Source organism: Ambystoma mexicanum, chromosome 13 (assembly GCF_040938575.1).
Source record: "Ambystoma mexicanum isolate Mex_15411 chromosome 13, UKY_AmexF1_1, whole genome shotgun sequence".
Lineage (NCBI taxonomy): Eukaryota > Metazoa > Chordata > Amphibia > Caudata > Ambystomatidae > Ambystoma > Ambystoma mexicanum.
Window position 1 is genome coordinate 758,165,346 of NC_090938.1, and position 23,418 is coordinate 758,188,763.

The 23,418-nt window shown below is 48.0% G+C and overlaps 1 protein-coding gene across 8 annotated transcripts in view; it reads left to right on the plus strand.

Annotated features, from left to right (window-relative positions):
* PRRC2A (proline rich coiled-coil 2A) overlaps positions 1-23,418 on the plus strand; it is a 2,343,739-nt gene that overhangs the window by 2,226,364 nt on the left and 93,957 nt on the right. The window lies entirely within an intron of this gene.

Here is a 23,418-nt window from a genome sequence, read left to right on the forward strand (position 1 = left end):
GTGCAAGTGCATAGAACAAGTCAGGCAAGAGGTGATGGAAAGGAAGGAAAACCGAGCAAGCAGTAACATTACTAAGTCTGACGACAATTTACGCAGTGCAGGTGGTAACAAGAGGCAGGGTGGGAGGGGGGAAGGAGAACATTTTATCATTGCAAAATGCATCTTAAAATGCAGTGCAATGGGGTTATTTTTGTATGACCCTAGACTACACTGAAAGGGGTATTTTGGTTACTTTTTCGATGTGCCTAAAGACGAGCTGGTGGTGGCAGTTGCATTTTGACTATTTTTGCAATGCTTTTCTTTAGCACTGCCGCGCTTGGCTACTAACTGTGGCTAGTGTCCCAACATGGCCGTGCCACAAGGGTTTTGCTGGTTATTTTGGCCATCTTGTCCTCTGGCCTATTTCCTGCCCTGCCAGGTCAGTGGAATCCTTTTATGGTCATGCCTTGCCTGGGAGAAACATGGTTTTCACAGGCTAGTGCAGGGCCGTGTGTACATGTGTTCCCAGGAAATGGACTTGGACTGTCTGGTTACAATCCACAAACTGGATTCTGTATGTCTAGGGAGTATGTATTCATTTTATTTTTGCATTTGTAGCAGCACGCTAAACCCTCAGGCATCTAGGTGCTAGTTAAATTAGGGGAAGGGGTGTACATGTAAAGGTAAACAGGGAAGTAGGAAGCGTATGTTCAGGACGTTCAGCAGTAATCGTGTCTTAGCTCCGAGGATCTTAGGCAAAAGAACAAGGGGAGATTGTTCCACAGCTTGGCGGTGACGACAGGGAAGCATGAGCCTCCTGCAGATTGGCCATTGAAGCTGGGCACTTTGAGAAAGTGGTCATTTGAGGAACTTAGTGGGTCAGAGGGGTGTATTTTTCCACGCACTGAGAAAGTTAGGCAGGTGCCTTTTTGGAGAGGCACATGTGAACGATGGAGAGGATCTTGAAGTTGATCGGCTCTCGGATCGGCAGCCAATTGGAGTCTGTTCTGGCTTCTGAGACGTGTGCGTTTTTGTTAAGTCCCAAGGCAGCTCGAAGTGCATTGGTTTGGATGATTTTTAAACCTTTTCAGATTGCGGTCCGAAGTGCCAGCAAAGCGGGCATTGCAGTAGTCCATGATAGCGCTGGCAATTGTGAGGAGATTGGGTATGGAGAGGAAAGGCTCACTGGCGTTGATCAGTTTGGCTGTGTAGGCAGCAGCGGAGGAGATGGCGTTAACTTGACATGAGTGGTCTAGTAGATAGACAGCCAGAGTTTTGGCAGCAGGTGAGATGGGGATTAGGTTGCCGTCGATGTTGAAGGAATTTTAGTTAGTGGAGAGTGGTGGGGGAGCCAACAGTGAGGATCAGATTTATCGTCGTTAAGGCATAGCATGTGTGTTGCCATCCAGTTTTGGAAGATGTTGTAGACTGAGTTGATGGTAGCAGTGTGAGTGAGAGGGGGAGGAGAATTTCAATGTCATTGGTGTAGTTCGTGTAAGAGATGCAGAGGACATCCAGGTGATCGAAGAGGGGTTTTGTATAGATGTTATACAGAGTCAGGGAAAGGCAAGAACCTTGGGGGATGCCGCAGGTAACTGGCGTGAGTGAGGAGGCATGATCGTCTATGAAGACCCAAGAGGATATGTCGGTAGGAAAGATTTGATCCCGTCAGTGGATGCAGGAGAGACGTTTGCTGTGGTGCTGAGATGTTCGCAGAGAAACTGATGGTCGACGCGATTAAACGCAGCTGAGAAATCCAGTATGAGGAGCAAGGCAGGTTTACCTGTGTCTTTGATGTCATCTACTTCATTTTACAGCTCAAGCAGGGCAGTTTCCGTGCCATGCCAGAGGATGTGTTTGGCTTGAAGGTGTTGTAATTGGATGTGGCTGCACGATCGAGGATCTTTAGGTTGAAGGGCACGGTAGTTGGTAGGGATGGAGGGGGTTGAGGGAGGATTTTTTAGTAGCGGGAGAATCCATGCTTCTTTCAGAGATGTTGGAACAGTTTTTGTGGAAAAGGAGGCATTGATTATGGCTGTGATGAATGGTGTGAGTGAGACTGCTCAGTCTTGATGATGAGGCAGGGCAGATGTCACCTTTACATCGGGATGGCTTGAGGCTTTTGATTATGTTGGCTGCTTCCAGTTCTGAGAGAGGGTGAAAGTCAAAAGGCATGGAGGATGAGGAACGCAGTGTTTCCGGGTCAGAGGAGGGTGGTGGTTTGGGTCGAATGGCTTGTTGGTTGGAGTGGATTTTTTTCTGGAGTGTGCCGGTTTGTCCTGTAAAGGCTTCTTGCACCTTGGTTCGCCAGCCGTCTGTGTGAACGGTGGGAAGGGTGACTAGTTCGCACAAGATAGTGAAGAGTTCACTAGAATTAGAATTTGCACTTGCTATTCTGTTGTAGTTGTAGTTGTTGTTTGGTGGGTGGGTGGTGTGTATGGCCCTTTTGTACTCTGGCGAGAGAAGTGAATTGGACTTTTTTAGATAAAGAAGGGTTCTTTCTCCAAGTCGTTTCTGCAGCAGCAAGGAGCTCAGCGGTGAACCATGAGTTTTTCTTTAGAGCAGGTTTGGCTTTGCACTGTTTGAGCTGGGCGAGTATGTCAACTGCTTAAACAATCGTGGTGTTGTAGAGATCGACTAGGGCCACAGGGTTGGTTGTTCTGTTAGTTGGGCTCTTGTAGTCTCAGAGGAATATGTAGAGGTGGTCCTTGGTTAGGTTCTTGGTGCAGTGGTCTAAGCCATTAGGTTTCATTCTGTGGCAGGAGGAGGGCCATTTGCCCATTGGCAAACAGTGATGGTGTGGTGAGTATTTTAGTTTGAATTTTTACTTATTGCATTTGTTATGCGCCCAAATCTGCGGGTATCACAGCATAGTTTACAGAAGGCTTGAATCTCTAGTTACAGTAAGAAATATAGTTACATTACATACAGATTGGTTAACAATGCAATTAAAACCACAGCAAAGGTAAACAACGGCCTTGAGTTCCTGTTTACAGTGCAAACTAGCATTTTCGTTCATGCAGCTTTGTTAGTGGGCAGATAAAGCCACGGATGCAGTTGCAGGACAGTTAGGTAAAGGTAGTAAATTGAGGTGTATATCATGTGGCTGGGGGTTGAAAGAAGGGCACACCAGAACAACCTTAAGGTTTAGAATTTGTTGAATAGCCACGTTTTTAACGTTCTCTTGAACTGCTGGTGGGATGGTTCATTTCTAGTATGAGAGGTGCGAGGGAGTTCCAGATTTTAGGTGCCAGTACTGGAAAGCTGCTCCTCCCTGCCCTTGTGCTTTTGAAACGTGGGGCAAAGAGTTTGGTACTACTGTTGGATCTCAGTATTCTCGTGGCCTCGTTTAAGGTGATGGCATTGTTGAGGTAGGTGGGAGCCTTATTAGCAATATATTTGTGTGTGACGCATAGCATTTTAAAGATAATTCTAGTTTAAACGGGAAGCCAGTGCGCTTCCCTCCTAGTGTTAGTGATGTGGTCAGGTCTTTTGAAGCCAAGGGCTGCCTGCAGCGCTTTATTTTGCAACAGTTGGAGTTTGGCAAGATTAATATTTGAAGAGCCTAGCAGTAGAACATTGCAGTCATCTCATTTAGACAAGATGAGTGCTCGGGCAAGAGTGATGCAGTTTTGGGGGGGGGGTCAGAAATTGCCGGCTTAAGGCGATAAGATTGGAGGTGTAAGACGTAGCTGAAGAGAGAATTTACGTTTTTAGTCACTGTTAGGTTGGCATCTAAGTAGACACCCAGTGTTTTGACCTGCTTAAGGACTGGGATGGGTGTTCCATCAATGGTAATTGTTGAATAGTCAGAATGGAGATATTTAATTTTAGCGGGGGAGGCCACAATGATGATCTCCGTCTTTTCATCATTGAGGCACAAGCTATTAGTGGCAATCCAATTTTGGATTATGGCGTATATCTTATTTATGTGATTTGTATGTTGCTCATGATTGCCAGTGATGGGGATGAGGATCTGGGTGTCAGCCGCAAAATGTGTGTAGATGACACCCATACCGTCAAGGGCTGCAAAATAACTTGTTGTAAGCATTATAAAGGGTGGGTGAGAGGCAAGAGCCTTGCGCTACCACCTAAAGGGTCTGGTATGGGGTCTGCAGCTTCCTTTCCAATAGTTACTCTTGAGGTGCATTCTGCAAGGAAGGATTTGACCCAAATGGTAGCCTCATATGAGAGTTGGACATTTTCTGGCAACGTGGTAAATAGTTTGTCATGGTACACCAAGTTGAACGTGGCTGACGGGCCTAATAAGAGTAGGCTATAAAGATTACCGCAGTCTCTTATGGGGTCCTTCTGGATTTTGAGGTCCAATAAAGACGTTTTGGTTCCTGCGGTTCGTCCGAAAGCCAGATTACCTGGCTCCTAAGAGATGGTTCTTTTCAAAATGGTCTTGTATTTGAGAGTAGGCTATTTTATCGATTATTTTCAACAGGAAGGGAACTGTGGTTATGGGGCGGTTGTTTGTTGGTATAGAAGGGTCCAGCAAAGGTTTTTTAAGAAGTGGGGTAACCCAAGCATCTTTAATGCTAGCATGCACGATATTGGTGCTGAAAGAGGCATCAACAAAATTGGTAAGGATCAGTGTTTAGTGTGGGTGCGCAAAGTTTAACTAGGTGGGCAGAGAAGCAATCTCCTTTGCAGTTCAATGGTTTTAACGAGGAGATAGTGTCTAGAACCTGTTCTTGGCTTACCAGAGAACATTTGAATTGTGTGACTATGCTATGGAAGTAGCAGTAGTTAGTTCAAGATGCTAGTCTTGCTAGTCTTGCTAGTCTGGAAGTTTCTGTAATAGGTCATGTGGCGGGTGTGAGTGGTAGGGGTAGTCTAGAGCTGAGATGTACCGTGGGCGGTGTTGCAAAACTATCGGTGGTATTGCTAAGTGGCAGTTCGGGATTCTAGAGAAGGCATTCTCATTAGGTTTAGATGTGCCTTTAGTTGGGAAGTTGTCTCTGGGTTCGCTATGGGCGACCTTGTGAGGATTTGTGAATAAATATTTAATGGAGGATATTTTGGATAAGAACTGGTGGGGCAAGGGAGAGGGAGGTGCCGAAGGCAACCGAGTTTGGCAAGGCCATTACTCATGGGGGTGAAGGCATATCCGGTGCAGCATATTGATGCATCCATGGAGTGGTATGCGTTCATAATGGATAATGAGGAGTCTGGGTGACACTGGGGCGATAGGCACGCGATCTTCCTGATTGGGTATCAAGTACCGATTTGGGGAAAGGCACTGCGGCTGTTGGGCTGACTGGGGTTTGTCCTATTCGCGCATAGGTACATTATAAAGCCAATGGTAACCAGGCTTCAGGGGTAATCTGTTACGGTCATGGGGTAATGCAGTGACGTGGCCGTTCCGGACCTTTAGGATTATGCCATACATGCTCGGTATATATGATCAGCACACATTATTCACACATTAGGTATGTAAACATTTACTAGCAGTAACATAGGGGAGTGGCCAAAGTAAGAGGCACTGGGAACGCGCAGGGAACAGCAGTAGCAGAATCGGACACCATGTTATTACAATTTGTGGTTAAAAACAGTGTATTATCTAAGGGTAGAGCAACAATGCTACTGAAGAGGTCAGTGTGTTCCACAGTCAACTTAGATTAGAAGCAGGCATTAATCAGAGTCCAGTGTAAAGCAGGGTAATATCACGCAGAAGCGTATGGATACATCAATTAGTGTTCCTGGGGGCAGCACGCTTCACGTTGAACATTCGGAGAGGCATGCAGTAGTGCAATCAGCAATTGGGTACAAATCAAGAGACTTGCTGGGGTAGCGTATGACTAATATTGACCTGCACAAAAGAGAGCTTAGTTAATATGGCTAGTGCAATTACTCGGCATGGAACCGGATACAGTGCATACTTCGCCATGTTAATGGGGTGTGCCTCCGATAGGCGCATGCATTAGATAGTATGCATGAGTTGCACCATCAGTGGTCCTGATTGACCCACTGCTGGGGTGTGTGGTCGGGGTAGATATTCCATTAGAGTTTCTGGATAAGAGGAGTCCTGAAACTGTGCCTAAAATCCTGGGGAAATCCTGCAAGGAGTCAAGTATACTGCCTAGCTTTGAAGTCCATGGACCCATCCTAAGAAGGCCTGGCACCCAACTTTGAGGTGGAGCCCTGTCTGGCTGGAGATCTTCAGAAGTCCTTCAATGGAGCTTTGACCCTTAGTGGGGCCAACCATTCCCGACTTTGGCACGGTATCCTACAAAGAACAGCCATCGGAACGGCCCCTGGAACACCCAGTGGCTGACCAGCTCGAACTTTGGGCTGCCTCGCTGCAGACGTCGCCATTATGCGTTTGGGCTTGGAACTTTGGGGACACACATCTTATCGAAGGGGGGTCCCCTCTGCAAAATGTTGCAGTTCCAGCATCCAAGTGACCCAAGGTACGAGGCTGACTCGGACCTCGACAACTGTTTCCCCTCCTGTCTCCGTGCAAAGGTGACCATCGCCAGAAACTGTGTTCTCTCATCCAGTCGTGTGCTGAGAGGCATGCCACCGAGTGAGCTGCATTCTTCAACTGGAACACGTTGCACCAGCATGTGGCCGTCCGGGGATTCATGCTAACCTGCAACTTCTGGGCACTGAGGTCTGTAAGAAATTACGGGAAATGCGATTTCTGACCCTCTGAAAGACAGGCCAAGTCCCAAGATAAACCGGAGTACGTGTAGTGAGTTACTGTGGTACTTATCTGAACCCCGATCTCCCCGTTTAAGTTTTTCTAACTTTTAAAATGTTTACATTAGTTTGGCTTTGCCATTGCTTGTTTGGCCAAACCCTCGGAATGCTGGGGACAGTTTTATTCTCTGTAATAGAACCTTACCTGACTTTTGGTACCTTGCTCCACCCACAAGACCTTCCTCCTAACACATACCTGTCTTTAAACTACTTGGAAGTTTGTGAACTTTATGTGCACAAGGCCCCAGTCAACTTTAGGGTTGGACTTCTAAAATTAGGGTGTCGACAGGGCATGCTAGTAATACTAGCCCTAGTGTGACGTCCACTGTACCCACGGTCCATGAGGTGTTGAGGTCCCTCAGATTATTTTTTTTCCCACTTATAGACGGACGCTAAAGCAGATTTCTCCTTTCGGCTCATCGCCATTTATTATCATTCCCAATAGTTTTTCTTACTATCCTTTATATTCACTGAATATAGAGACCATCTGACAGTGGTGAAGAAAAAAAACGACCCCCGTCGACGGATCCGTTCCGGCCTTGGAAGGCCGCTTTGGCCCACACCGTAGGGAGAGGGTGGGGTAGGACATTTTAGAATGTAAATACCTGTTTTCGTACACTACCTTCGCCTAGCTGCCATGTCATTCGTTATGGATAGGGCCCCCTTTTAAATTATGCCCTAAGAGCAACAGAAGTTCCCTTGGGTCGACAAACACCTTGTGTGTAACCTGTGTCTCCCTCGGGACCAGGTCAAGGGTTCCTTTAGAGCTGTGTAGGCTCTTCAAACCCAAGACATTGAAGGACCACTTAACTAAACTATGGGCCCACCACGCCAGCTCGAGGCCATGGAAGTGGAGGGAGCCTTTAGCGACGGCAACAATGCCACAGTATCCGAAGGCGACAGGGTTACTCTGGTTTCCCAAGCATAGGCCCCAATCCCAACAGACAGGCCGGTAGCCTTGTTAGGGGGATGACACCCGGTTGTGTAAGTCCTCTCACTACCCCCGTCACCAAACGCACAACCCACGGCCGCGACTTGACACACGTGTCGAGCAAACGGCAACGCACAACGTGTAGGGAGAGGTCCGCTGAATCGCTGTCCTCTGGGCACTCCAGATTGAGATTGCCACATGACAGACCCGACTGTCGAAAGACCGAACAGACGTGGATAAAACATTCCCGAAGGTCGTGAGACAGCTGATGACACTTCAAATCTCACTGTAGCTGAGATTCGACTTTCTGCGTCGATAGTGGTAAAAAAAAAAAAAAGGTACATGCCGGACTAGTCCTTTTAGTTAAAAGGCACGTCCCAGAAGGCCTTGTTAATTCACGAGACTCTAGAACTCTTGTAAGACCCCTCAACGGGATAAATCACAGAAGGGATATGTCCCCTCAGTAGAGTTACGAACCTCAGGTACAGGATTCCCGGTCTTCAGTTGTAAAGAAAAAGGCTACACCGTCTACTGTAGTCCCACCCACTCCAGAAGATTTAGGTCTCCCACCTCAACCTATGGTCATTCCTGGTTCTGCCCAATGGTCAGCTGAAGATATAGATAGGGTCATGAGAACCATGTCTTTCATGGCAAATTTTTATGAGAAAGACCTTAACTACTTCTCAAGTTTTCTCTCCACCCCTCCCACAACAGCAGACTCTTGGTCTCAGAACCCTGTTGAATCTCGTGCTAAAAGGTCTCGCCCCGGTGAGCCAGTGCAAGATCCCACTATCATTGAATTATATGACCCGGACACTGATCACAAAGACCTCTACAGCCAAGAAGCTGCAGACGCTTATTATGGGGATAATGAGGATAAGGGTGACCCAGATACAGACATGTACAACATGCACTCCCCAGTTGATCAGGAACCCCCTGTTGTAGATTCGCCCATAGATAATCAGCCTCTTCTGAACGAGGTACTCATCAAAGCGGCTGAGCATTTCCAAATATCTACCCAAGAGGACATAGGACAAGGATTTCGTTGATGAAATCTTGGGAGATGAAAAGGCTGTAACCCAATGTATTCCCCTACTAAAGTATGTCCAGCGAAAGGTACAACCCTCGCTTGAAACACCCAATCAAATGCGACCGGTAAATCCCTGCATAGAAAAACTTTTCAGACCTGCACCATCAGTCCCACTGTACATCAGGGGGCAGCTAAAGCCTGACTCACTTGTTACTGCGACAGGGAAAACAGCAGGTACTCCCCTAGCCTCCTCTGAGGCTCCTCCAGACAAGGAAAGTAAAAGGCTATACACAATGGGCAGGAAGGTTGCCTCTTCCGCTGCATTCCAGACCAGGATAGCTAATAACTCTACTTTATTAGCTAGTTACAACTGCCATAAATGGGATGAAGTCTCGGCTTTACTCTCCTCAACCCCGGAACCCCTCAAAACTCAATTAGCTCTGGTCGCTTCAGAAGGAAGGGCAGTTTCAGGATGCTTGCTAAAAAGCAGTCTTGACACCTCAGACAACGCCGGCAGAATCATAGGTGAGGGAACCATTATTAAGCATCCTGTTTGGTTACTTCAGTCCGGGTTTAAGCCAGAGACGCAGGCCATTCTCATTAACGTGCCCGTCGAGTTGTATGTACTCTTTGGCAAGGCCGTTGAGGACGCCTTGAAGACAGCCAAGGAAGAATGATACACTGAAATCATTGGGCCAATTGACCTCCTGTCCAAAGGGGAAACAGCAAGTTTCATCACTCGCGCAATTTTCCCAGAGGGGTTCAAGTTATAACCAAAATCGGGGAACAGCAGGGGGGAGGGGGACAATCAAGGCCAAGACTCTCAGTATTACCAGAGAGGACCGCGGAGATCACACGGTCGGGGAAGGGGTCCCTCCTCCAGAGGTGGTACCCCACCTCAGAAATGGTGACATCCCGCTTCAGGTGCCCTCCCATGCCTGTCCAGTATGAGGGCACATTTCCAACTTCACCCAAGCATGGGTGGGGGGGGGGGGATCACCTCAGACAGATGGGTGCTGTCCACCGTAGCGGGAGGATATTGTATAGCGCTCCTCGGGCGACCCTGGAACCACCCCCCATGCCAGAAATCCCACTCCAAAGAAGACGAGCGCATCCTCCTCGAGGAAATCGCCTTGCTGCTTCAAAAGGACACCATAGAAATTGTCCCGGCCAACAAGGTAAACAAGGGTATTTATTCAACTTACTTCCTTGTGCCAAAGAATGATCTAACAATGCGCCCAGTATTAGATTTACGCCCTGCAAACAAATAAATATGTCAAGCCACAAAAGTTCTGCATGACTATGTTATAAGAGGTAATCCCTATGCTAAAAAAGGGGGATTACATGGCAACACTTGATATGAAAGATGCCTATTTTCATATTTCAATGTTCCCAGCACACAGAAGATTCTTACGTTTCAAGATAGCGAACCAGCACTACCAATTCAAGGTGCTGCCTGTTCTGAATAGCATCTGCTCCAAGGGTATTCACCAAGGTACTGGCGGTGGTGGCAGCGCACTTGCGCAGGGAAGCAGTCCCCGTGTACCCCTACCTGAACGACTGGCTCATCACAGGAGAAATTCCCCATCTTTGCAAACAAAACGCGCAAAGAACCGTAAATCTTCTCTTTCAATTGGGCTTCTCGATAAACGAGAAAAAGTCGAGTCTCGTATTAAACACATCAAAACAGTTCCTACCAGCTGTATTGCATACAAAGACAGGTTTAGCCTTTCCATCCATTGAAAGAGGGCAGAACATGCTTTGGCAAATACCCCTGTATCAAGCCGGTCTCCAGATAAGTGTACACAAAGCAATGAGTTTGTTAGGCATGATGGCATTGTGCATATACCTAGTCCCACACGCGCGTCTGTGCATGCGACCAATGCAGGAGTGGTTGGCGAAACAATGGTCTCAGGCAAGTGGTCAGTGGGACGATCTAGTGGTCGTTTCGCCTACACTGGTGGTCAAGCGAACATCTGTTAAAGGGAAAACCTTCCACAATCCCGAAGCGCAAACGATTGTCACAACAGACGTGTCACTCTCGGGGTGGGGTGCTCATTACCTTCACCACACAGTACATGGTCAGTGCAAAACCAGATCAACCTGCTGGAACTACTAGCAGTACTGAAAGCACTGCAAGCCTTCGAAATGCAACTTTCGAACCAAATGGTTCAGGTTCTAACAGACAGCACAACTGCGATGTTCTACATCAACAAATGGGGGCACATCCTCTCCAAGTCTGTCCAAGTTGGCCCCGAAAATATGGAAATGGGAACGGGGGATGTCCCTATCCTTCCAACATGTTCCAGGGGTACTAATCACTCTAGCAGACTCTCTGAGCAGAGATCCCCTACCAGAGGAACACGAGTGGCAACTAGACTCAAGCGTCGTAGACCACATCTTCTCTGTGGGGTTACCCCACACTAGACTTGTTCGCTACAGGAGAAAACAAGCAATGCCCAGACTTCGCGCCCAGGTTTCCCTAGCCAAACTCCAAGGGGAATGGCCTCTGGATGAGCTGGTGAGGGAAATTTGCTTATGCTTCTCACCTGTCCATCCCCCGCCTACTCCATGCCCCCCGCACCCCCCCGACACCCTTAATGAGCAGGATAGTGATCAAGATGCACAGGGAACAGATGACGCTCATCCTAGTTGCTCCTATGTGGGCAAGACAACCATGGTATCCACATCTGCGCAAACTGGCGATGTGCGATCCCATCAAGCTCCCGTACCAAACCAACCTGTTAAACCAACACGGGGGAACAACGGTGCACCCACAACTACACTCCATGAACTTGGCAGCTGTTAGGCAGAATTGCATGCAGTACCCTCTGGAACCACCGCATACAATTAGGACTACAGGTGTAAGCAAAACCAACCTTTGGTATAAATCTGTACTACACAGTTTGTGGTAGCGAGCTGAGCAGCCAGGCGTATCTCAAGAGGGAATGTGAGCAGTACAAGGATGTTACACAGAGGTCTTACAATCATAATGGTACAAGTAGACACTTACACTCAAGGTTTCTTGGTAAAACACTTATTAATTTATTACACAGTCATTTAGAAAACATTCACTAGAAGGAGGCAACTTAATATTATTATACACAAACACACTTCAATAACAAACCAATACGTTTCTGAGTAAATTAGGCTCCCGTGCAATAGGAACAAAATGGCTTTTCAGTTACTTTGAATGGGAGTAAAAAGGCACAAGTTAATAGAATAGAAATACTTTCTTAGGCAGTGCAAATAGTTTCATTTCACTAGAAGACTCGATTCAGTTCAATAGGCCTAGGCCAAAGTCAATGGGCTAGTGTCTTGGATAGGAAAGAGCAGTTCTTGTAGTAAACAGTAAAATCTTTGCCAATGTTCTCAGAAGTAGTTTGTACGAAAAAGAATCAAATGTTGGGTCACATGCTGATTAGGCCTGCAAGTTGGGAAAGTTTCACAAACTTTCACCGCAAGAGTTAAGTTCTCTCAATCGGGTTGGCACAGTACCTTAGTATGAAGAAAAAGATGCAGCTGAAGACAATGGTTCCTGGCAGTTCCTGCAGATCTCACTGTTCCTGAGCCTCAGTCGTGGGGACAAGAGGGAGGACCTTGGGGGACTCCTGCACTGCACGGGTCAAACAAGCTAGCAAAATGGAAGATTTCGATTTGAGTAGCTGTCGTCAAGCACACAGGCTGGTGGTGTCCTTCCCCCTGGTTAATCCTAACCAGCTCCGAGAATGGTATCCAGGTGCCTTACGAGTTGATTGGTCCCACCAACTCAAAGGAAGAAGTCGTCCTTGAAGGGGCTACTCTGTCGAGATGAACTTGGCGATTCGGACCTGCAGCAGGGCTTCACCGGGCAAACCAATGGTCCAGGAGTTGCAGCAGCCGTCTTCTTCTAGCTCGTCTTCGGTTATTTCGTTCCAGTGGTCGACTCTGCTTTCCAGTCCAAGAGACTCGCTTTTTAAAGTTTTCTCCCTTTCATTCCATCCTAGCTGTCACTCACCCAGCAGGGTGGCTGCCCTTGCCGGACAGTCAGCAAATCACGCCAGAGTGCATTTGGGTCTCCTAGGAGACTAAGCACGCAGAGTTTTGGGCACCTCCCTCACCTCCTGCGCACCCCAGACACTCAGGTGTAAGAGGTGGTCTTCAGTCCTGAAACCTGTCAAAGGCGTAGGAACAAAGGGACCAAACCTGGTTTGGCACACAGAGACAAACTGTAGAAGGACATTTCCAAAATGAAATGGCGAAAAAAGACAACCGGGACCTGTTTAAACAAAGGGGCTTAAGGCGCCATCTTGAAAAACATGGCTTCCATGACTTTTAGCTACCGGTGTTCGCGGTCGGGAAAAATCATGGTAGTTTGTTGTAAAACCACTGCCACCAGCCATTTCGATAGGAAAGGGTAGCATTTGACTGCTACATGAGTTTCTAGACACAGGGGATACTAGGTAACCCCTCCAGCACTCTATAGGAAAATAGTTTGTGCTGGGTCTAGGAATTTAAAAAGACTAGTAAAGTCAATTTAACCTTACATTCTCTGGGAAACAGTTTATCCCAGAGAAGGTATTTAAACTTGGGACAGCCTGAAAGGCTTCCCTGTGCCACTGCACTGAGGGTGCTGTGTGACACAAATAAAAAGATGCCGCCTATGGAGTTGTTTAAAACTCCATAACCTAAGAAAATAAACACAGACAACAAACAGAATTAAAAAGTACAGAGTCCCAAAGTTCAGCAAAAGAGCAGTGTATGTATATACTCAAGGAGGCAGGAAAACTAAACACTAGGCACTGCTATTTCGACAAGTGGGGAGGATTTGTAATTTGGTGCCAGTCAAAACAAATAAACCTCATACAATGTACTCCTTCACACATTTTAAATTATGTGCTCCACTTGTTAGATTCAGGGTTAGTATTCAACTCTATAAAGGTCCACCTGGCAGCTTTATCAGGGTATACCACCTCTCAGAGTAAAGTATTGTGGTGGAAAGTGCCGGTCATTAAGGCATTCATGGAGGGATTTGAGAATCCACCCTCCAATTTCAAACCTCTAGCCAGGGTCGGATCTCAATGTAGTAGTAGCAAAGCTCAAGGGACCCCCTTTCGAGCCTATGCATCAGTCAAGTCTTTAACACCTGACACAAAACTGCCTTCTTAGTGGCTATTACTTCCATAAGAAGTTAATGAATTACAAGCATTGTCAGTGCAGGACCCTTTCTTTATTATCCATAAAGATAAATTGGTTTTTACGTACTCATCCTAGTTTCTAGCCTAAATGTATTTCTAAATTCTGCGTGAACCAATCCATTGAGCTTCCAGCTTTCTTTCAGAGTCCAACTAGCTCAGCTGAGGTTAAACTCCACACACAGGATGTGAGGAGGGCGGTCCTCTACTACGTAGACAAGACCAGGCCGCTTAGAAAAAACAGATGAACTGTTTATCTCCATAGCATCAGGTAGATTAGGAGACCGCATTTCCAAGAATGCCATCTCCAAATGGATAGTCAAATGCATATTTGCTAATTATGCTATTCATTATCAAATTCTAATTCTAATTATAATTATTCTAATTATTCTAATTATGCTATTCATTATCAAATAAGCCACTACCTTTCACACCAAGAGCTCACTCCACACGGAGCACAGGAGTTACTCTGGAATGTATCGCAAATGTCCCCTTATACCACATTTGCAAAGCAGCTACATGGAGCTCATTACACACCTTCACTCAGCACTACTACATTGACACACATTCCAAAGCAGATGCACAGGTGGGACAAGCGGTTCTAAAACATCTATTTGCTGCTGCTCCTTCTCACTACCTTCTTGTAAAACTGCTCGCTAATCTATGCATAGCATGTGATCTAAGCAGATTCCACAAGCCTCAGAAGGGATACATTACTCACCTTAATTGTATTTCTGATGCTTGTATCGGCTTAGATTCACAGGCGCCCATCCTTGCTCCCCTGAGAGAAGGTCCATACATGTTATATGAGCTTTCTGTTATCTATCTGCTTGGATACACCTGTACTCACGCTACACTTCATACAACCTCATGTCAGTACAAGACTATCTGAGGGACCTCGACGCGTGAAGGACCAAGGGTACAGTGGACGTCACACTAAGGATAGTATTACTGGCACGCCCTGTCGACGTCCCTTTACGAGTTTCAAACAACTGTAATACTCTACTACTACTCCACTAGATGTCGGCCTATGCATAGCATGTGAATCTAAGCAAATACAAGCATCAGAAATACGATTACGGTGAGTAATGTATCATATATATATATATATATATATTTCTGAGGCTTGTGGAATCTGCTTAGATCACATGCTGTGCATAGGCCGACATCTAGTGGAAGCTGCGGAGTATTACAGTTTGTTTTTCGAAACTCGAAAATGGGCGTCGACACAGGCGTGCCAGTAATACTATCCCTAGTGTGACGTCCACTGTACCCAAGATCCCTCACGCGTCTAAGATCCTCAGATTGTTTTTTTCCGCCATACTGGTCGGAAGCATCTTGCGGAGTCCCCTGGCCTTAGCCATACTTTTGCTAATTATTGAAGTTTAAAATTATTTATTAACATCCTTCCCCACCCCAACGTCGACCCTCGACGACGGCTGGAGAAGACATCGACCGTCGGCTGCTGCACGACGGATCTGGGCCTCGGAAGGCCGCTGGCCTCGGCCCGGGCCTAGTAGGCCGCTGGCCTCGGCCCTGCAAGTAGGGAGAGTGGGGGGTGGTACATACTCTTCACTCTTGGTATATAGGTACACCTTATATATTTCCTACACTTACCAGCCCGCTGCCTCAAGGTGCGTATGGAGGGTACCCCTTTCCAATTCTGCCCCAAGTGCAACCGCAAATACCCTTGGGTCGACAGGCACGCCACGTGCAATCTCTGCTTGCCGAGGGACCACCCCAAAGCGAACTGCAGAGCGTGTAGTAGGTTTAAGCCTAAGACACTTAAGGACCGTTCGACAAAGCGTTGGGCCCACCACGCCAGGCAGGCGGCCATGGCAGCGGAGGGCGCTTTCAGCGATGGCAGCGACGCCGTACTTTCGGACGGCGAGGGCATTACGGCGTCGAAAGACTGCCGAGCGCAGGTCCCCGACCTCGGAAGGTTGTCCGGCAGGGCGGCTATGGGGAAGACCCCCGGCGACGCAAGCGCTACACACCCTACACACACTAAGCACACGAAGTCCAACCGAACCTCGGCGACGTCGACTTCTCGGAAAGAGGCACAGATAGAACGGTCCGACTCGGTGTCCTCTGGGCGCTCTCGATCGAGATCGCCTCATGACGCAAGGCAATCATCCACTCTTGCCAAGAGTGCCTCGCTCCCTAGATTAACGGAAGTTCGATCGTCGGAAGACGAAGACGATTTCCACCCCCAGGCCGCGCTCCAGGAGACCGAGGCCGCAGTTAACACCAGCGAGGCCCCACGCTCGAAACACACAGATACCTCTCCAGACCCTCGACGCCAGGCGTCGAAAGTCTCTGGGGCCTCCAAGGGGCAGGGAAAACATTTTTCCACGCACGGAGAGGGGGGGAAACAGCGGAAAGCACAGCCTTCCACTCCTGTAAGACCATCAGACAAACACAAATCTACTGGGACATCAACATCCAGCAAGGGTACCCTTGATAAGTCCTCTAAGTTGCCCACTAAAGTCATACCCTGTTCCAAAGAATGGTCCAGTGAAGACATAGACAGGGTCATGTCAAGGATGTCTTCCTTAGCTGATTTTTATGACAAAAACCCAGAACATTTCCTTTCGTATGACCCTCAAGGGGCCACACCCTCAGGCTCCTCTGATCCTATCCCCCTAAGTAAAAAGGCCCGGTTCGAAAGACCTGAACCCTTCGAGGTACAGCCTTACTCTACTCCATACTCTACTCCACACCCCAGATACCAAGGACAACCTTTCCCTGAAGGGGACCAGGAGTTTGAAATTATGGAGGAACAAACCGGGACTGAATACTATGCGGATGATGAGGACCTGGAGGAGGTAGAAGATGAGCAGGAAATTTACAGAGTAGATTCCCCGGTAGAGAGCGAAGCCCCAGTTACCGACTCGCCAGTTGATAACCAGCCCCTCCTTAATGAAGTTCTCGCTCGCGCAGCAGAACATTTTCACATCGACACCCACGGTGTACAGGAGGAAAGGGACTTCGCAGAAGAGTTGGTGGGAGAGAGGAGGCCGGTCGCTCAGACCATCCCTATCCTTAAATCCATCCAACGTAGAATAGATCCATCCCTGGTGAATCCTAACCTCACCAGAGCCGTCAACCCCAGAGTCGAAAAACTTTTTCGGGCAGCCCAGTCTGACCCTCTTTATATAAGAGGACATCTTAAACCAGACTCCCTAGTGGTTACCAACACTCGGAAGAGGGCTGGGACACCCTTATCGTCGTCGGAAGCTCCTCCCGACAAGGAGAGCAAAAAACTGTACGGGTTTGGCAGGAAGGTAGCCTCAACGTCCGCCTACCAAGCAAGGATCGCAAACTCCACCACCCTGTTGGCAAGTTACAACTGCCATCAATGGGAAGAGGTTGCGGCGCTCATAGCCTCTGCTCCTGAACCGGTAAAGGGCCAGTTGGCTCGGATCTCGGCAGAAGGGAGAGCCATGTCTGGTTGCATATTAAAAGCAACTTTCGACGCCGCGGACAACGCAGGAAGATTGATAGCAGAAGGTACTGTTATCAAGAGACATGCGTGGTTACGGCAGTCGGGGTTCAAAACAGAAACCCAGGCTTCATTAATAGACAAGCCGGTGGAACCCGATCTATTGTTTGGGAAAGCGGTCGAAGACGCACTTAAGAATGCCAAGGACGAATACGAGACTCTCAAATCCCTTGGCCAGTTTACCAACAAACCCCCTAACCAGAGGGGGAACAGTAATTTACGTCGCCCACGCGGCCAAAATTCACAGAGGCAACTATGCCCAAGGACAGGGTACACAATGGAACAACAACCAGCAGTCTACCCAAGGTTACGGCAGGGGTAACAAGAGAGGTCGTGGAAGAGGCAGAGGCAGCCCCAACAAGGGAGGTGGCACGCCTCCACCAAAGCAGTGACGCTCAGTTCAGGGTCCCTTCTCACGCAACCCCAGTAGGGGGACGCATTTCCAACTTCACCCAGGCTTGGGAAGGGATCACCTCAGACAGATGGGTGCTGTCAACAGTGTCCACAGGATATTGTATAGAATTACTGCAGCGTCCCCGGAACCACCCTCCACGACAAAGAATACACTCCTTAGAACATCAGAAAATCCTTCTCGAGGAGATCGCCATTCTGCTAGAAAAGGACGCGATAGAACTCGTCCCAGGACACCAGGTAAACAAGGGTATCTATTCAACTTACTTCCTTGTGCCAAAGAAAGATTTGACAATGCGCCCAGTATTGGACTTACGGCCTGCCAACAAGTATGTCAAGCCCCAAAAATTCCGTATGACCACGCTACAAGAGGTAATCCCCCTCCTAAAAAAGGGGGATTACATGGCAACCTTGGATATGAAAGATGCTTATTTTCATATTTCCATGCTCCCAGCGCACAGAAAATACTTGCGCTTCAAGGTGGACAGTCGCCACTACCAATTCAAGGTACTGCCCTTCGGGATAGCTTCAGCACCAAGGGTATTCACCAAGGTACTGGCGGTGGCAGCTGCACACCTACGCAGGGAGGCAATCCCAGTGTACCCTTATCTGGACGACTGGCTCATAACGGGGGAAACCCCAGGAATTTGCAGGTCAAACATTCAGAGGACTATCGACCTCCTCCACGAATTAGGCTTCTCTATCAACGAGAAGAAGTCAAGTCTGGTGCCAAGCACCTCAAAACAGTTCCTAGGAGCAATCCTAGATACTCAGAAAGGGTTGACCTTCCCTTCGGAAGAGAGAATTTGGAATATACTACTGCAAATTCCACATTATCAGTCAGGTCAACAAATAACGGTACGCAAAGCAATGCGGTTACTGGGCATGATGGCGTCATGCATTTACCTGGTCCCCCACGCGCGTCTGCGCATGCGTCCCATGCAGGAATGGTTGGCGAAACAGTGGTCTCAGGCAAGTGGTCAGTGGGACGATCTAGTGGTCGTTTCGCCAACACTCGTACAGAGCTTACACTGGTGGACAAGAGAGAATCTCGCAAGGGGAAAACCCTTTTACGATCCAGAAGTACAGGCAGTGGTGACTACAGATGCATGCCTGACTGGGTGGGGAGCTCACCACCTCCACCACACAGCTCAGGGTCTCTGGTCTCACTCAGTAGCCAAGAACCACATCAACCTGCTAGAGCTTCTGGCAGTATTCCGAGCGCTTCGGGCGTTCGAGCCCCATCTGCTAAACTTGTCGGTGCAGATCTGAACGGACAGCACGACAGCCATGTTCTATCTGAACAAACAAGGAGGGACTCGTTCGCCAAATCTGTCCAAGCTTGCCCAGAAAATCTGGATATGGGCACTCAGACGGAACATCTTCCTGTCATCACAACATGTTCCAGGGGAGCTCAATTCCCTAGCGGATGCCCTAAGCAGAGACTCCCTCCCAATAGAACACGAATGGGTCCTTCACAGAGATATCGTAGAAGATCTCTTCTCTCAGTGGGGTTTCCCCACTATAGACCTATTCGCCACAAGCGAAAACAAACAATGCCCAGGATTTGCATCCAGGTTCCCCCAGCCAGACTCCCAAGGGAACGCCCTGTGGATGAACTGGTCAGGGATGTTTGCGTACGCTTTTCCACCAACTCCTCATCAGGAAGGTGGTGTACAAGATGAACAAGGAATCGATGACGCTCATCCTAGTTGCTCCCATGTGGGCGAGACAACCATGGTTTCCACACCTACGCAGGATGGCGGTGTGCGAGCCCATCAAACTCCCAGCCTGGTACAACCTACTGTCCCAGCAACAAGGTCAAACAGTGCACCAGGAACCCAACTCAATGAACCTGGCAGCATGGCTCCTGAGGTCATAGAGTTTGGCCATCTCAATTTACCACAAAGGTGTATGGACATCCTAAAAGAGTCCAGAAAACCAAACACAAGGCACTGTTACTTTGACAAGTGGAAGAGATTCGTTATTTGGTGCCAGAATAAACAAATCAACCCAGTTGATTGCACTCCTTCCAACGTTGTAACATACATGCTCCACCTGCTGGACGCAGGTTTGGTTTTTAACTCTCTGAAAGTACACCTGGCAGCCCTCTCGGCTTACACCACATCCCATAACAAAGTATCGTGGTGGAAAGTACCAGTAGTTAAAGCCTTCATGGAAGGAGTAAAGAGACTTCACCCTCCTATTTCGAACCCACCGCCAGGATGGGACCTCAATGTGGTGCTAGCTAAGCTCATGGGCCCCCCTTTCGAACCCATGCATAAAAGTAGTCTCAAACACCTGACTTATAAAACGGCCTTCTTAGTAGCCATTACCTCTATAAGAAGGGTCAGTGAAATTCAGGCTCTGTCAGTGCAGGATCCTTTCTTTACTATCCACAAAGACAAACTGGTTTTACGCACACACCCTAGGTTCTCACCTAAATTTATATCTAAGTTCCATGTAAACCAGTCCATCGAGCTTCCGGCTTTCTTCCAGAACCCGCAAAGCTCAGCTGAGGTGAAACTACACACCCTTGATGTGCGTAGGGCGGTCCTCTACTATGTAAATAAAACCAGACCGCTAAGGAAAACAGATCAACTGTTTGTCTCCGTAGCTACAGGCAGAGAAGGGGATCGCGTCTCTAAAGGCGCGATCTCGAAGTGGATTATCAACTGTATACAGCTGTGTTACACTCTTTCTGAAAAAACTCTGCCTTTTACGCCAAGGGCCCATTCTACTAGAGGCATTGGGGCCACTCTGGCTTTTATTGCAAATGTTCCCCTCGACACCATTTGTAAAGCAGCTACTTGGAGCTCTATTCACACTTTTACTCAGCATTACTGCATTGACACTCATTCCAAGACAGATACACAAGTGGGACAAGCGGTTCTAAGACACCTGTTTGCTCATGACCCTTCTCACATCCCACCTCCTTCAGGTACTGCTCGCTAATCTATGCACAGCATGTGATCTAAGCAGATTCCACAAGCCTCAGAAGGGATACATTACTCACCGTAATCGTATTTCTGATGCTTGTATCTGCTTAGATTCACATGCGACCCACCCTTCCTCCCCTCTGAGAGAAGGCGCATGATTGCTTGTAGTCTTACCTTCCTGTCTATCTGCTTGGATTATCTGTACTCACGCTACTCCTCATGCTTCCTCATGTCAGAAAAAATACAATCTGAGGATCTTAGACGCGTGAGGGATCTTGGGTACAGTGGACGTCACACTAGGGATAGTATTACTGGCACGCCTGTGTCGACGCCCATTTTCGAGTTTCGAAAAACAAACTGTAATACTCCGCAGCTTCCACTAGATGTCGGCCTATGCACAGCATGTGAATCTAAGCAGATACAAGCATCAGAAATACGATTACGGTGAGTAATGTATCCCATATGTATATATATATTCAGTGGAAAAACTTTGTCAAAGGGACGTTATGGTTCCAAGTAAAACCGAAAAACCCTTGAAATTCGCCAGTTATGGTAAGCTAAGCAACCATAACTCGCGCCACCACCGTGCACTGCTAAGACTAACACCCAGGACATCAAAGATGACATCACAAATGTCATTGATGACATCACATGTGTATGTACTTTTCATGAAATGTGTACAAGGGATTCTTATTATAATGTTGCGAAACAAGTGTCTAGGATCATTGCAATAAATATCACACCCTAATTAGTGCATTGAACGATGCATTGATATAAATAGTATTCTATTATGGAGTTCTATCTAGTATACTAAGCTACTCATACAGAAACATAACATTGTGTGCAGCTTACAAGATGAAGGTATAATATTTGTAATGTTAATATGTTGAATAATGAAAATTGCTTTATTAATAGCTTTTTGTGTACTGTGAAATATGTAATAAGTAGCTATTAAAACACATGTATTACATAATTGCATTACTATAGACAAAACACAAAGACGCAAGAACACATACCAATATGGGTATATACAGGTAAAGTGAAGTTAGCAAAAAAGCACAAGTAGTAGCAGAAACAATTCATAACTTAACTGATTATTTTCATGCAAATAAATGATTGCTCTGTTTCAAAGGTGCTATTTACCCTATGTATATGCATCACTTGATGTGATTGGACCCTAAGGAAAGTAGTGTGAGCACAATGTATACAAATATGACCATATACAGGAATAGTACAGCCATAAAAGAAACAGAACTATCAGAAAGTTCTCATAAGTCTATTGATTATCTTTATGCACAAAAAGGATTGCTGTCTTTCGAGCTTGTCTTCCCGTATGTATATGTTTCATATGATGTGACTGGACTCTAAGGGAATTACTGTAAGAACCTACTTGAAGGATACGTCTACAAATAAAATAACATTTTTAGTTTCTGACTGTTAATGAAGAAAACCATGTGGCCTAGATATGTCAGCAAAAGTAAAGAGTGAGCCAGACATGTGATGTCATCAATGACATTTGTGATGTCATGTTTGATGTCCTGGGTGTTAGTCTTAGCAGTGCACGGTGGTGGCGCGAGTTATGGTTGCTTAGCTTACCATAACTGGCGAATTTCAAGGGTTTTTCGGTTTTACTTGGAACCAGAACGTCCCTTTGACAAAGTTTTTTCACTGAATTTCATAGGTTTTTAGTAGCGCAACGTCACCATAACATCCTTTTCAATAGATGAAGACCACTAGCATCTTAGGTCCTCAAAGTTGGAACCCCAGGTGGTAAAAAATAAATAACAATTCCTTCCTACACCGGGACGCCACAGGTGTCCTGTTGTAGGAAGGAAAATCTTTTACCACCATGGAAAGGGAAGGCGGGGTGCGCAAAGAGAACACAACAGGGCATGAGCAGGGTGTGGGGGGGGAACAGGAGAGACACATGGGCATGAGCGGGGGGTGAGAGGGAACAGGGAACAAGTGGAGGGTGAGAGGGAACAGGGCACAAACGGGGCATGAGCAGGGGGTGGGGGGAAAAGGAAGGAAACACGGGGCATGAGCGGGGTGGGGGGAAACAGGGGAGACACGGGGCATGAGCAGCGAGTGGGGAGGAACACGAGGGAGACACGGGGTATGAGCGGGGGTGGGGAGGAACATGAGGGAGACACGGTGCATGAGCAGGGGGTGGGGAGGGGGGGAACAGGGGAGACACGGGGCATGAGCGGGGGGGTGGGGAGGAACACGAGGGAGACATGGGGTATGAGCGGGCGGTGGGGAGGAACACGGGGCATGAGCGGGGGGTGGGGAGGAACACGGGGCATGAGCGGGGGGTGGGGAGGAACACGAGGGAGACACGGGGCACGAGCGGGGGCTGGGGGGGAAACAGGGCACACATGGGGCATGAGCGGGGGGTGGGAAACAGGGCACACACGGGGCATGAGCGGGGGGGTGGGGGAATAGGGCACACACGGGGCATGAGCGGGGGTGGGGGGGGACGGGGAATGAGCAGGGGGTGGGGGAATAGGGCACACACGGGGCATGAGCGGGAGTGGGGGGTAAGGAGAGAGACGAGAGGCATGAGCTGGGGGTGGGGGGTAACACGAGGGAGACACGGGGCATGAGGTGGGGGTGGGGGGGTAACACGAGGGAGACACGGGGCATGAGGTGGGGGTGGGGGGAAAAGGAAGGAAACACAGGGCATGAGCGGGGGTGGGGGGAACACAAGAGACACGGCATGAGCAGCGGGTGGGGGA